Raw genomic sequence first — 14,445 nt, 5'->3', positions numbered from 1 at the left:
GAAGCTCAGGCAAGAGACTCTTTCAGCAACCCCCACTGAAGATGAACTCACAGTTAAAGAACCATCACTGCAAGAGACTACTGGCAAGTACAGCCAACAAGAAAAAGTGTAACCGAGATTAGAAATAATAGAAAATAAAGTAAGTAGGTTTAAGGCATTCAGTGATAGAACAAAAATAAGGAAGCAAAAAAAAAAAAAAGAAAGAAAGAAAGAAAAAAACTGTACAAAATGTACAGGAAGAGTAAAATTTTAGAAATGAAAATTCCAGCTGCAAGCTAGTTACTAGATGTTACTGTAATATGATGACAAAGAAAGGATGAAAATAAAGGAATAGGGGAAAATATATACCAAGGCCTATATAATCAAAAGAAAGCAAAAAGCACTTTAAAGCAAAAGCATTAAATAAGATTAAAAAGGCATACTATTTCATAGTAAAAGGAATAATCCATTTATTGAGAGTTATTAAACCTCAGTTTCCTAGGTTTTGGAGGACAAGACAACTTATTAACAAACAAGTAACTAATACAATGTCTAACAACAGATCAAGAAGTACCATGCAGAAAAATAAAGCTGGAGGCTGGGGAGAAAAGGGCCCAGGGAGGGCTATTTCAACTGACGTAGTCAGGAGAAGAATTGAGTTGACATGTTACTGGAGACCTGAATGAACCAAGTAAGCAAATTATTTCAAAGTGTCCAGGAAAATAGCACTCAAGACAGAGGAAAAAGCAACCAAAGCTTTGGAGACAGGAATGAACTTTGTCTATTCAGGAATAATAAGAATAAGCTAGTTAAAGGAAAGTAAGAAATAGGAAAAATGGTAGACATGGGTCCAAGAGTCAAGCAGAGAACAGAGCTATAAAAGCCAGGATTACAGTAAGGGATCTTCATTGTTTCTTTCCAATAAGAGATAATCCTCAAGACCAACTAGAATACACCTATCAACCTGGCAAAGAAATACAGCATAGAAAGCAAATCTGAAAAGGGGAACAATTAAGGGAAGTCTAGACAATCTCATGATCATACAATTTTAGAACACCCCTCTAGAAAGACAGTTATCAGGCCAAAACTGCCAAAAAGAGCTGTCAACAAAATCAACAAGCTGAATTTAACTGCTCCCAAATCACAACACTAGTAAATGCAGATAAGGGTTTGGAGAGCAAATTGAGCTGAGACAAAAGTTAGATTGCAAACAGATAAAGAAGGTAAACTGTAAAGTGCCATCATCAACTGAGAAAAGAACAGGAGGACCAGACTCTATTTATCAGTTCAGTTCAGTTCAGTCGCTCAGTTGTGTCTGACTCTTTGCGACCCCATGAATCGCACCACGCCAGGCCTCCCTATCCATCACCAACTCCCGGAGTTCACTCAGACTCACGTCCATCGAGTCAGTGATGCCATCCAGCCATCTCATCCTCTGTCGTCCCCTTCTCCTCCTGCCCCCAATCCCTCCCAGCATCAGAGTCTTTTCCAGTGAGTCAACTCTTTGCATGTGGTGACCAAAGTACTGGAGTTTCAGCTTTAGCATCATTCATTCCAAAGAAATCCCAGGGCTGATCTCCTTGCAGTCCAAGGGACTCTCAAGAGTCTTCTCCAACACCACAGTTCAAAAGCATCAATTCTTCAGTGCTCAGCTTTCTTCACAGTCCAACTCTCACATCCATACATGACCACTGGAAAAACCATAGCCTTGAGTAGACAAACTTTGTTGGCAAAGTAATGTCTCTGCTTTTGAATATGCTATCTAGGTTGGTCATAACTTTCCTTCCAAGGAGCAAGCATCTTTTAATTTCATGGCTGCAGTCACCATCTGCAGTGATTTTGGAGCCCAGAAAAATAAAGTCTGACACTGTTTCCACTGTTTCCCCATCTATTTGCCATGAAGTGATGGGACCGGATGCCATGATCTTCGTTTTCTGAATGTTGAGCTTTAAGCCAACTTTTTCACTCTCCACGTTCACTTTCATCAAGAGGCTTTTGAGTTCCTCTTCACTTTCTGCCATAAGGGTGGTGTCATCTGCATATCTGAGGTTATCGATATTTCTCTCGGCAATCTTGATTCCAGCTTGTGCTTCTTCCAGTCCAGTGTTTCTCATGATGTACTCTATTTATAGGACAGTACAAATACAGATGCAGGCACAAATAGAAGAGTGAGGCTTAGACCAGCCACTGGGGATGGAATGAAGTTATAACTAGAAGAAATTCAGGAACTGCTAGGTGGAGGCTCCGCTAAAGACGGAAAGAATTAATTTATGGGGGACTTCATTTGGTTATACTGCAATTATGCAGACATGAAGTGACAGAGGTTTGGACTGGATTAAGATAAAAGTACTATAATGGAGATGACTATTGCTCTGAGCCACACTTTGAAAATGGAGCAATCAACAAAACACAGCACTTGGTGACAGGAAAGAACAGGGTAAGGAGAAGGGGGTGTAAAGACAACTTAAGGGTTTTAATCAGAGAAACAGGGAGAATGCCATTTGTGGATATGAGATAGCTTGGAAGGGGGCCAATTTAATAAAAATTTCTTGGTTTTACAGAATACAGAAACAGTGGGGCATTCACATGGAGACTACAGGAACATAGGCTGTTGGATTTATGTTTGGAGTTACTAGCACAGTGACAGCAGAAATCATAAGACTGGATTTACCAAAGAAGGATATACACTTAATTCTTCTCCAGAATTTGGGGATCACAAAATTTGATAAAAGTTTCTCTTCCTCGTAAAAATGCTTATCTGCATATATACACTATATTTCCCAAGACATTTCAATATATTTACAGAAGTACTAAAGTAGTCCTTGGCTTTCAAATTTTAAAATTCTGGTGTAGCGAGAACAAGGGTAGAGCCTTGACAGCCATTCAGAGTTAGGAAGAGGCAGTTTGCCAAGCAGAAAAAAAAAAAAAAAACACAAGAGAAAAGACATCCAGAAAAGCTCAGGGCAATGGCAGGACGTCCGAAAAAGTACTGGACAGTGTGAATGAAATAAAATATAAGACGTGGGAAATAAAGGTCAGAACTAAGACATGACAGGAGGATGTCCCGCTAAGAGTTCTATGACCTTTTCACAAATATACGTTCCACACACCAAGCAGTAAGAACCCTTCCGCACAAATCCTCCGTCATTATTACTAAGCAAAAAAAACAACTCAAAAGATGTACCTTGATTAACTCTGCACTTGAAGCAAGTAAACATATAAACTAGTGAAAGTGATCTTTTCATCCAACTTGACTTGTTAAAAGGACACTGCTCTCAAGGTTTTAATTACGATCTGACCCAGGAACAGAGAAAAACAAGATCAACATCGAGAAAAAAGTTTAAGAAAAATGATGAAGAAAGAATATATTCTTACATTCAAAGCACAACTAATGTGCACAAGAGATCTGACATAAACAGCTACAATGGGCATTAAACTCTCGGGTCTCAGTGCACTAAACGTTTCTAAAACTCCCGGATTTAAAATTCTTTGTATTTCACTGTCTTAACAGCATTTCCTTGATACACTAAAACCTACTTTTGTCATTTTTGAAAGCTCAATAATCGGGACTGTAGATTGGGATGCAGTTCAAATGGGATGTTACCAGAAGTAAAAAGCACCACTTTAAATAGGATTATGTGATAGCTCCTCATCTAAGTTTTTCCTAGGTGTCACCACTTTTTATTTAAAGGTATCATAGTATTAGGTATAGAAACCAGTCTCCTCCCCGCATGATGATTTACATGACAGCGACTGGAAGCAGTGCAACACACCTTCACCTATTAAACAGCACACATCTGAAACCGACTAAGCAACAGGAGCTGGGGACAGAGTTCAGTGTGGGTGGGGTTACAAAGAAACTGCTGATAATTAAATACCTGGAGCAGCCGACTCATCAGGTGCACTGACAGTGGTGAATCACGTAGGCAGAGGAGGGACACGGTTTTGACAAGCAACCGGGAACTGTCGGAGCACCCACTGCCCACGGGAAGTCAGACAGACTCAGGGAACCTCGGCTGCGAGGCTCGGGGGTGGAACAGACAGCTCGGGGCTGAACCAGAAAAACCTAAACAGTCTGAGCCGTGCGGACCAGCAAAGCCCACCAGGCCAGAAGACGAGGAGACTATCGCGCACCCCTCAGACCTGGGACCTGCGGACCCTTCCGGTGCCCGGTCGCCTTCTGGAGCCCGAGTCCGGGCGTCTCCCCGCCCTCTCGCCGTGGAAGCGCCTTCCGAGGAGAGATAAGTCGCGGAGGGCCAAAGGAGTCCCCGGGGCGACCCGCAGCCTTCTCCCCTAGCCTACCGTCCCGCCGGCCCCCCACGGGCCACCTACCGGGATGCAGGCCGCAGCTACTTGGGCGGCAGGGGCGACGCGCCTTTTCCCCGTACGTGCGTCCCCTCTGCCCGCCAGCATCAGCTGAGCTTCCAGCACAAACACCCGGGCAGCAGCTGGGGTGCCACCCTCCCCCAGCTCCGTCCCGCCCCAGCGGAAGTGACGCAGGGCGACCCGGGTCTACTCGCCGACCGGGGAGGAGCTCCTCCGCCTCCCTGAGGCCTCTGCCTGCCCGTCAGCCGCCGCTCCGCCCCCTCCCCAGACATGCGCAATAGAGCACGGCTGAGCGCTGGCGGGAGACGTGCGTGCGTGCACGCGCCTGCGGGCACCAGGAGAGGCGCTGCCTGGGGACCAGCCATGGGAGTTTCTTTGGCTCGGCGGGCTTGTGTGCGGGGCTCAGTACGCGATCAGCTGAGCTAAGCATCTATCTCCTCGTCTACTGAGATTTTGTCCGCTCTCCTTCAGGTTCTCGGAATCCAGGCTGCGTACCAAACGCCTGGAGGATGGTGAGCGGCATGGGCCGGGGTCCTAACCACTCTGCTGTCATCATTCCTGAGCTTCGCCACTTGGACTAAAAATCGCTGGAAAGCTCTTTCACATACGTTATCCTGTTGGAAGTCAGCCAGTAAAGCCCCGCTACACTCTTCTTTCCAAAAGGTCCCACACTTAACACATTGGTTTTTCAATCCTAACATTTTATGCCTACCAAATCTACAAATAGCCTATACAACCCATAAGGCAAATACAGCCTATGGCCTGTTTCTGTACGTCTGCAAAGTAAGAATGGGCTTTTCATTTTCAATCAGTTTAGTTCAGTTCAGTCGCTCAGTCGTGTCCGACTCTTTGCGACCCCATGAATCGCAGCACGCCAGGCCTCCCTGTCCATCACCAACTCCCGGAGTTCACTCAGACTCATGTCCATCGAGTCAGTGATGCCATCCAGCCATCTCATCCTCTGTCGTCCCCTTCTCCTCTTGCCCCCAGTCCCTCCCAGCATCAGAGTGTTTTCCAATGAGTCAACTCTTCGCGTGAGGTGGCCTAAGTACTGGAGTTTCAGCTTCAGCATCATTCCTTCCAAAGAAATCCCAGGGCTGATCTCCTTTGGGGACTGGAATGCAAAAGTAGGAAGTCAAGAAACACCTGGAGTAACAGGCAAATTTGGCCTTGGAATAGTTACTGTAGCTTCCTTGTAATAAGTTGAGATTAGAAAACAGAAAAGCAGTCATTACTAACCTCAAAATGTTACCATGACAGAGTCTCTTTTCTCTAGACTTGTCATGTCTTGCATGGGTGAATGTTACTGCTTTAGTCCATATAAGATGATTGTGAAATGTTTAAGGAAGGAATTGTATGAGCTGTCACATACTGGGTGTTAGACTTACACCTTGTTTTTTCTTTTTAATTAAGAGGAAGAAGCCAGTTTGCCAGGCTCTTGGGGCACAAATGGCTGGATTATGTACATCATAATGCCTGATAAACCCCTGCAGTGCGTGATCTAGACAGCTTATTTAGCCATACTATAGTTAAAACGTACATGCACAAGCTAAGCTTTAGAGGCATATGGAAGTAACCTTAGTTTCAGAGAGACGTTCCTCCCTGTTGTTAAAAAAATTATACTTGTTAAAACAATAAAGACTTTAGGACTTTTGCCATAGGTGTCAAGACTTTTGCAATTAGGGAAAGAGATTGGGCTGAATTACAAATACAACAAAGACAGTTGGAGATGTGTAGCCAAGGAGCAGAGGGGCAGGGGCCGGTGGGTGGAAAATTACTAAGAGGGGACGCCAAGGGTAGTGGTGATGCTTGCTAAAGCATTTTAACAAGATTCTTGCTAAATACTGACCAGTGTGACTAGATATCAAGGGTGGGAGATTTTCTCTAAACTGACTCAGCAGGATTCTTGATAAAATTGGACTTGGAAGACCAAAGACAGGACCTGGGGCAGAAGTCTTGATGGAAGAGGGCTCAGAGAAATCAAATTAAAGTTTGACAAATGAGAAAGTCTTTGTCACCATCCAATCATCCATCCCCCCCCCCCCCACTTGTTTTCCTTCACTTCCTAATTTAGTCAGACTTTATCAAATATCTAAATTTTCCTCCGTTGCCAAATTTTTTTAAAAACTCTGAATTCTTCTCCTTTACTCTTTCTTCCCCATAACTTTAACCATCCTGAAGTCTGAGGATCTTAGTGGAGGATCTCTCAAGTCTTTCCATTGCTCTATATCTTGGCCTCCATTGCTTTAGTTTAAGCTTTCATCCTCAATCTCGTTAAACTGGGTTTCCAGCCTGTGAAGTGAAGTGAAGTGGAAGTCGCTCAGTCATGTCCGACTCTTTGTGACCCCATGGACTGTAGCAAACCAGGCTCCTGCATCCATGGGATTTTCCAGGCAAGAGTACTGGAGTAGGTTGCCATTTCCTTCTCCAGAGGTTCTTTCTGACCCAGGGATCAAACCCGGGTCTCCTGCATTGTAGACAGATGCTTTACTGTCTGAGCCACCAGGGAAATCCTGTAACTGACCTCCAACCCAGAGTTATTCTCTTCTGGGAAGCCAAGGTAATCTTTCTAAAGTGCAAGTCCAATCACGTGATTTCACTGATTAAAAAGTTTATGCTTCATCTTCATGGAATCAAGTGCAGGGCATGATAGGCTTCAAGCCTGACGAGCTTCCAGCCTTAATTTCACTACTTTCCCCTTGCTCTTTACCCTCTGGCCACACTTTGTTGTTCAGTCGCCCAATCGTGTCCGACTCTTTGTGACCTCAAAGACTGGCCATAGTTATGGTTCCTCAAATACCCTGTACTTTTTTATGCTTCAGTACTTTTGCTCATACCTCCTTCAAAACTAGAAAAGCTTACAAAACTAAACATACTCTTACTATACAATCCAACAATTGTTATTCTTGGTATTTACCTGAAGGAGTTGGCAACCTGTGTGAACACAAAAGCCTGCATGTACATGTTTATAGCAGCTTTATTCATAATTGCCCAAACTTGGAAGTAGCCAAGATATCCTGCAGTAAGTGAATAGATAAGTAAACTGTGGTACATCAGATAATGGATTATTCAGTGCTAAAAACAAACTTTCAGCCATGAAAAGATGTGGAGAAATCTTAAATGTTTATACCAATCTACACAGGCCATATATCATATGATTCCAACCATATGAAATTCTGAAAAGACAAACTATAGAGATAGTAAAAACAAACAAAAAATCAGTGGTTACTAAGGATTGGGATGGGGGCAGAGTGTGAATTAGGCAGAACACAGAGGATGTTCAAGGCAGTGAAAACACTGTGATATTTGATGATGGATACCTGTCATTACACATTTGCTCAAACTCATAGAATATACATTACCAAACATAAACCCTAAGATAAACTATGGACCTTGGGTTATTATGATGTGCCAGTGTACATTCATTGATTGAAACACATATGTATCACTCTGGTGGGAATGGCTTTCCTGATGGTTCAGATGGTAAAGAATCCGCCTGCAATGGGGGAGAGCCGGCTTCGGTCCCTGGATTAGGAAGACCCCTTCAAGAAGGCGATGGCTACCCACTGCAGTATTCTTGCCTGGAGAACCCCATGGACAGAGAGAATCCCAGGTAGTAGGGGTAGTTCAAATTGCTGCACAATTTCACTCATCTCACACGCTAGCAAAGTAATACTTGAAGTTCTCCAAGCTATGCTTCAATAGTACGTGAACCAAGAACTTGCAGATGTTCAGGCTGGATTTAGGAAAGGCAGAGAAACCAGAGATCAAATTGCCAATATCGGCTGGATCATAGAAAAAGCAAGAGAGTTGCAGAAAAACATCTACTTCTGCTTTATTGACTATACCAAGATTTTTGACTGTGGATCACAACAAAGTATGGAAAATTCTTCAAGAGATGGGAATATCAGACCAACCACCTTACGTGCCTCCTGAGAAATCTGTATGCAAGTCAAGAAGCAATAGTTAGAACTGGACATGGAACAACAGACTAGTTCCAAATTTGGAAAGGAGTACGTCAAGGCTGTATATTGTCACCCTGCTTATTTAACTTACATGCAGAGTACATCATGAAAAACGCCAAGCTGGATTAAGCACAAGCTGGAATTAAGATTGCTAGGGGAAATATCGATAACCTCAGATATGCAGATGACACCACCCTTACGGCAGAAAGCGAAGAACTGAAGAGCTGCTTGATGAAAGTGAAAGAGGAGAGTGAAAAAGTTGGCTTATAACTCAACATTCAGAAAACCAGGATCGTGGCATCTGGTCCCATCACTTCATGGCAAATAGATGGAGAAACAATGGAAACAGTGAGAGACTTTTTTTCTGGGCTCCAAAATCACTGCAGATGGTGACTGCAGCCATGAAATTAAAAGACGCTTGCTCCTTGGAAGAAAAGCTATGACCAACCTAGACAACATATTAAGAAGCAGAGACATTACTTTGCCAACAAAGGTTTGTCTAGTCAAATTTATAGTTTTTCCAGTGGTCATGTATGGATGTGAGAGTTGGACTATAAAGAAAACTGAGTGCCAAAGAATTGATGCTTTTGAACTGTGGTGTTGGAGAAGACTCTTGAGAGTCCCTTGGACTGCAAGGAGATCCAACCAGTCCATCCTAAAGGAAATCAGTCCTGAATATTCATTGGAAGGACTGATGCTGAAGCTGAAACTCCAGTACTCTGACCACCTGATGGGAAGAACTGACTCACTGGAAAAGACCGTGATGCTGGAAAAGATTGAAGGCGGGGGAAGAAGGGGATGACAGAGGATGAGATGGTTGGATGACATCACCGACTCAATGGACATGAGTTTCAGTAAGTTCCGGGAATTGGTGATGGACAAGGAAGCCTGGCATGCTGCAGCCCATGGGGTTGCAAAGAGTTGGACACGACTGAATGACTCAACGGAACTGAACTGAACTTTTTAGTATAAGTATGTCCCACAAAATGTCTATAAACTGTGTAAAGGTAATTGTGTCAATTTTCTTTTGCTCCTGAAGTAAAATATCACAGTCAATGACTTAAATCAAACTTATCATGTCACAATTCTGTAGGTCAGAAGTCCAGGCAGGGTCAACTGGGTCCTCTGCTCCAGGTCTCCCGAGATCAAAATCAAGGTGTCAGCTGGCCTAGGCTGATCTCTGATGGCTCTGTCTGAGAACATTCTTTTAAAGGTTACTTAGGTTGTAGGCATAATTCTGTTTTTACAGCTATAGGGATGAACTTTTGACTCTTTTGCTGGCTGTCAGCCCAGGAGTTGCTCTTCACTCCTAACGCCAGCTGTGTTCCTTGTCAAATTGTCACTCCTTCTGCCCTCCAACCTTCAGTTCAGTTCAGTTCAGTTCAGTCGCTCAATCCTGTCTGATTCTTTTGTGACTCCATGGACTTCCCTGTCCATCACCAACTCCCAGAGCTTTCTCAAACTCTGGGAGTGATGCCATCCAACCATCTCATCCTCTTTCATCCCCTTCTCCTCCTGCCTTCAATCTCTCACTGTACTGTTGAAACCTGACTAGGAGAATTTTGAGCATTACTTTACTAGCATGTGAGATGAGGGCAATTGTGCAGTAATTTGAGCATTCTTTGTCATTTCCTTTCCTTGGGATTGGAATGAAAACTGACCTTTCACAGTCCTGTGGCCACTGCTGAGTTTTCCAAATTTGCTGGCTTATTGAGTGCAGCACTTTCACAGCATCATCTTCTAGGATTTGAAATAGCTCAACTGGAATTCCATCACATCCACTAGCTTTGTAGTGATGCTTCCTAAGGCCCACTTGACTTCACATTCCAGGATGTCTGGCTCTAGGTGAGTGATCACCATCATGATTATCTCGGTCATGAAGATTTTTTTTTTGTATAGTTTCTATGTATTCTTGCCACCTCTTCTTAATATCTTCTGCTTCTGTTAGGTTCATACCATTTCTGTCCTTTATTGTGCCCATCTTTGCATGAAGAAGGTGTTTGTTATGACCAGTGCATTTTCTTGGCAAAACTCTATTAGTCTTTGCCCTACTTCATTCCGTATTCCAAGGCCAAATTTGCCTGTCACTCCAGGTGTTTCTTGACTTCCTACTTTTGCATTCCAGTCCCCTATAAAGAAAAGGACATCTTTTTTGGGTATTAGTTCTAAAAGGTCTTGTAGGTCTTCATAGAACCGTTCGACTTCAGCTTCTTCAGCGTTACTGGTTGGGGCATAGACTTGAATTACTGTGATATTGAATGGTTTGCCTTGGAAACAAACAGAGATCATTCTGTCATTTTTGAGATTGCATCCAAGTACTGCATTTCGGACTCTTTTGTTGACCATGATGGCTACTCCATTTCTTCTGAGGGATTCCTGCCCGCAGTAGTAGATATAATGGTCATCTGAGTTAAATTCACTCATTCCAGTCCATTTCAGTTCGCTGATACCTAGAATGTCGACATTCACTCTTGCCATCTCTTATTTAACCACTTCCAATTTGCCTTGATTCGTGGACCTGACATTCCAGGATCTTGTGCAATATTGCTCTTTACAACATCCAATCTTGCTTCTATCACCAGTCACATCCACAGCGGGGTATTCTCTTTGCTTTGGCTCCATCCCTTCATTCTTTCTGGAGTTATTTCTCCACTGATCTCCAGTAGCATATTGGGCACCTACTGACCTGGGGAGTTTCTCTTTCAGTATCCTATCATTTTGCCTTTTCATACTGTTCATGGGGTTCTCAAGGCAAGAATACTGAAGTGGTTTGCCATTCCCTTCTCCAGTGGACCACATTCTGTCAGATCTCTCCACCATGACCTGCCCGTCTTGGGTTGCCCCACGGGCATGGCTTAGTTTCATTGAGTTAGACAGGGTTGTGGTCCTAGTGTGATTAGATTGACTAGTTTTCTGTGAGTATGGTTTCTGTGTGTCTGCCCTCTGACACAAGAGAAGACTCTATACATGGACATCATCAGATGGTCAACACAGAAATCAGATTGATTATATTCTTTGCAGCCAAAGATGGAGAAGCTGTATACAGTCAGCAAAAGCAAGACCAGGAGCTGACTGTGGCTCAGATCATGAACTCCTTATTGCCAAATTCAGACTAAAATTGAAGAAAGTAGGGAAAACCACTAGACCATTCAAGTATGACCTAAATCAAATCCCTTATGATTATACAGTGGAAGTGAGAAATAGATTTAAGGGCCTAGATCTGATAGATGGAGTGCCTGATGAACTATGGAATGAGGTTCGTGACATTGTACAGGAGACAGGGATCAAGACCATCCCCATAGAAAAGAAATGCAAAAAAGCAAAATGGCTGTCTGAGGAGGCCTTACAAATAGCTGTGAAAAGAAGAGAAGTGAAAAGCAAAGGAGAAAAGGAAAGATATAAACATCTGAATGCAGAGTTCCAAAGAATAGCAAGAAGAGATAAGAAAGCCTTCTTCAGTGATAATGCAAAGAAATAGAGGAAAACAACAGAATGGGAAAGACTAGAGATCTCTTCAAGAAAATCAGAGATACCAAAGGAACACTTCATGCAAAGATGAGCTCGATAAAGGGCAGAAATGGTATGGACCTAACAGAAGCAGAAGATATTAAGAAGAGATGGCAAGAATACACAGAAGAACTGTACAAAAAAGATCTTCACGACCCAGATAATCACGATGGTGTGATCACTGACCTAGAGCCAGACATCCTGGAATGTGAAGTCAAGTGGGCCTTAGAAAGCATCACTACGAACAAAGCTAGTGGAGGTGATGGAATTCCAGTTGAGCTATTCCAAATCCTGAAAGGTGATGCTGTGAAAGTGCTGCACTCAATATGCCAGCACATTTGGAAAACTCAGCAGTGGCCACAAGACTGGAAAAGGTCAGTTTTCATTCCAATCCCAAAGAAAGGCAATGCCAAAGAATGCTCAAACTACCGCACAATTGCATTCATCTCACACGCTAGTAAAGTAATGCTCAAAATTCTCCAAGCCAGGCTTCAGCAATATGTGAACCGTGAACTTCCTGATGTTCAAGCTGGTTTTAGAAAAGGCAGAGGAACCAGAGATCAAATTGCCAACATCCACTGGATCATAGAAAAAGCAAGAGAGTTCAAGAAAAACATCTATTTCTGCTTTATTGACTATGCCAAAGCCTTTGACTGTGTGGATCACAATATACTGTGGAAAAATCTTCAAGAGATGGGAATACCAGACCACCTGATCTGCCTCTTGGGAAATTTGTATGCAGGTCAGGAAGCAACAGTTAGAACTGGACATGGAACAACAGACTGGTTCCAAATAGGAAAAGAAGTTCGTCAAGGCTGTATATTGTCACCCTGTTTATTTAACTTGTATGCAGAGTACATCATGAGAAACGCTGGACTGGAAGAAACACAAGCTTGAATCAAGATTGCCGGGAGAAATATCAATAAACTCAGATATGCAGATGACACCACCCTTATGGCAGAAAGTGAAGAAGAACTAAAGACCGTCTTGATGAAAGTGAAAGTGGAGAGTGAAAAAGTTGGCTTAAAGCTCAACATTCAGAAAACGAAGATCATGGCATCTGGTCCCATCACTTCATGGCAAGTAGATGGGGAAACAGTGGAAACAGTGTCAGACTTTATTTTTCTGGGCTCCAAAATCACTGCAGATGGTGACTGCAGCCATGAAATTAAAAGACGCTTACTCCTTGGAAGGAAAGTTATGACCAACCTAGATAGCATATTCAAAAGCAGAGACATTACTTTGCCAACAAAGGTCCTTCTAGTCAAGGCTATGGTTTTTCCTGTGGTCATGTATGGATGTGAGAGTTGGACTGTGAAGAAGGCTGAGCACCGAAGAATTGATGCTTTTGAACTGTGGTGTTGGAGAAGACTCTTGAGAGTCCCTTGGACTGCAAGGAGATCCAACCAGTCCATTCTGAAGGAGATCAGCCCTGGGATTTCTTTGGAAGGAATGATGCTGAAGCTGAAACTCCAGTACTTTGGCCACCTCATGAGAGGAGTTGACTCATTGGACAAGACTCTGATGCTGGGAGGGATTGGGGGCAGGAGGAGAAGGGGACGACAGAAGATGAGATGGCTGGATGGCATCACTGACTAGATGGGCGTGAGTCTGAGTGAACTCTGGGAGTTGGTGATGGACAGGGAGGCCTGGCCTGCTGCGATTCATGGGGTTGCAAAGAGTCGGACATGACTGAGCGACTGATCTGATCTTGCATGAAATGTTCCCGTGATATCTCTAATTTTCTTGAATAGATCTCTAGTCTTTCCCATTCTATTGTTTTCCTGTTTCTTTGCATTGATCACTGAGGAAGGCTTTATCTCTCCTTGTTATTCTTTGGAACTCTCCATTCAAATATGTATATCTTTCTTTTCTCCTTTCCCTTTCACTTCTCTTCTTTTCACAGCTATATGTAAGGCCTCCTCAGACAACCATTTTGCCTTTTTGCATTTCTTTTTCTCGGGGATGGTGTTGATAACTGCTTCCTATACAATGTCACAAACCTCCGTCCATAGTTCTTCAGGCACTCTGTCTATCAGATCGAATCCCTTGAATCTAATTATCACTTCCACTGTATAACCGTAAGGGATCTGAGTTATGGCATACCTGAATGGTCTAGAGGTTTTCTCTACTTTCTTCAATTTAAGTCTGAATTTGGCAATAAGGAGTTCATGATCTGAGCCATAGTCAGCTCCAAGTCTTGTTTTTGCTGACTGTATAGAGCTTCTCCATCTTTGGCTGCAAAGAATATAATCAGTCTCATTTCAGTATTGACCATCTGGTGATGTCCATCTGTAGAGTCTTCTCTTGTGTTGTTGGAAGAGGGTGTTTGCTATGACCAGTGCATTCTCTTGGCAAAACTCTATTAGCCTTTTCCCTGCTTCATTCTGTACTCCAAGGCCAAATTTGCCTGTTACTCCAGGTATTTCTTGACTTCCTACTTTTGCATTCCAGTCCCCTATAATGAAAAGGAAATCTTTTTTGGGTGTTAGTTCTAGAAGGTCTTGTATGTCTTCATATACTCGTTCAACTTCAGCTTCTTCAGCATTACTGGTTGGGGCATAGACTCGGAGTATTAGAATGGTTTGCCTTGGAAATGAGCAGAGATCTTCTATCATTTTTGAGATTGCATTCAAGTACTGCATTTCAGACTCCTGTTGACTGTGAT

At 43.1% G+C, this 14,445-nt stretch overlaps 1 protein-coding gene across 2 annotated transcripts in view; it reads right to left on the bottom strand.

The window, feature by feature from the left end:
• PNPLA8 (patatin like phospholipase domain containing 8) overlaps positions 1-4,564 on the bottom strand; it is a 50,497-nt gene extending 45,933 nt beyond the window's left edge. The window contains exon 1 of one of the 2 annotated variants that reach the window (XM_027539622.1): positions 4,312-4,564. The gene's annotated coding sequence lies outside the window, so the exon portion shown is untranslated. The remainder of the gene's footprint in view (positions 1-4,311) is intronic. The other variant, XM_027539623.1, reaches the window with a different exon arrangement.
• Positions 4,565-14,445: the final 9,881 nt, after the last annotated feature.

Source organism: Bos indicus x Bos taurus, chromosome 4, assembly GCF_003369695.1.
Source record: "Bos indicus x Bos taurus breed Angus x Brahman F1 hybrid chromosome 4, Bos_hybrid_MaternalHap_v2.0, whole genome shotgun sequence".
NCBI lineage: Eukaryota > Metazoa > Chordata > Mammalia > Artiodactyla > Bovidae > Bos > Bos indicus x Bos taurus.
Note: the sequence above shows the minus strand (reverse complement) of the source record. Positions and strands in the feature narration are given on the sequence as shown.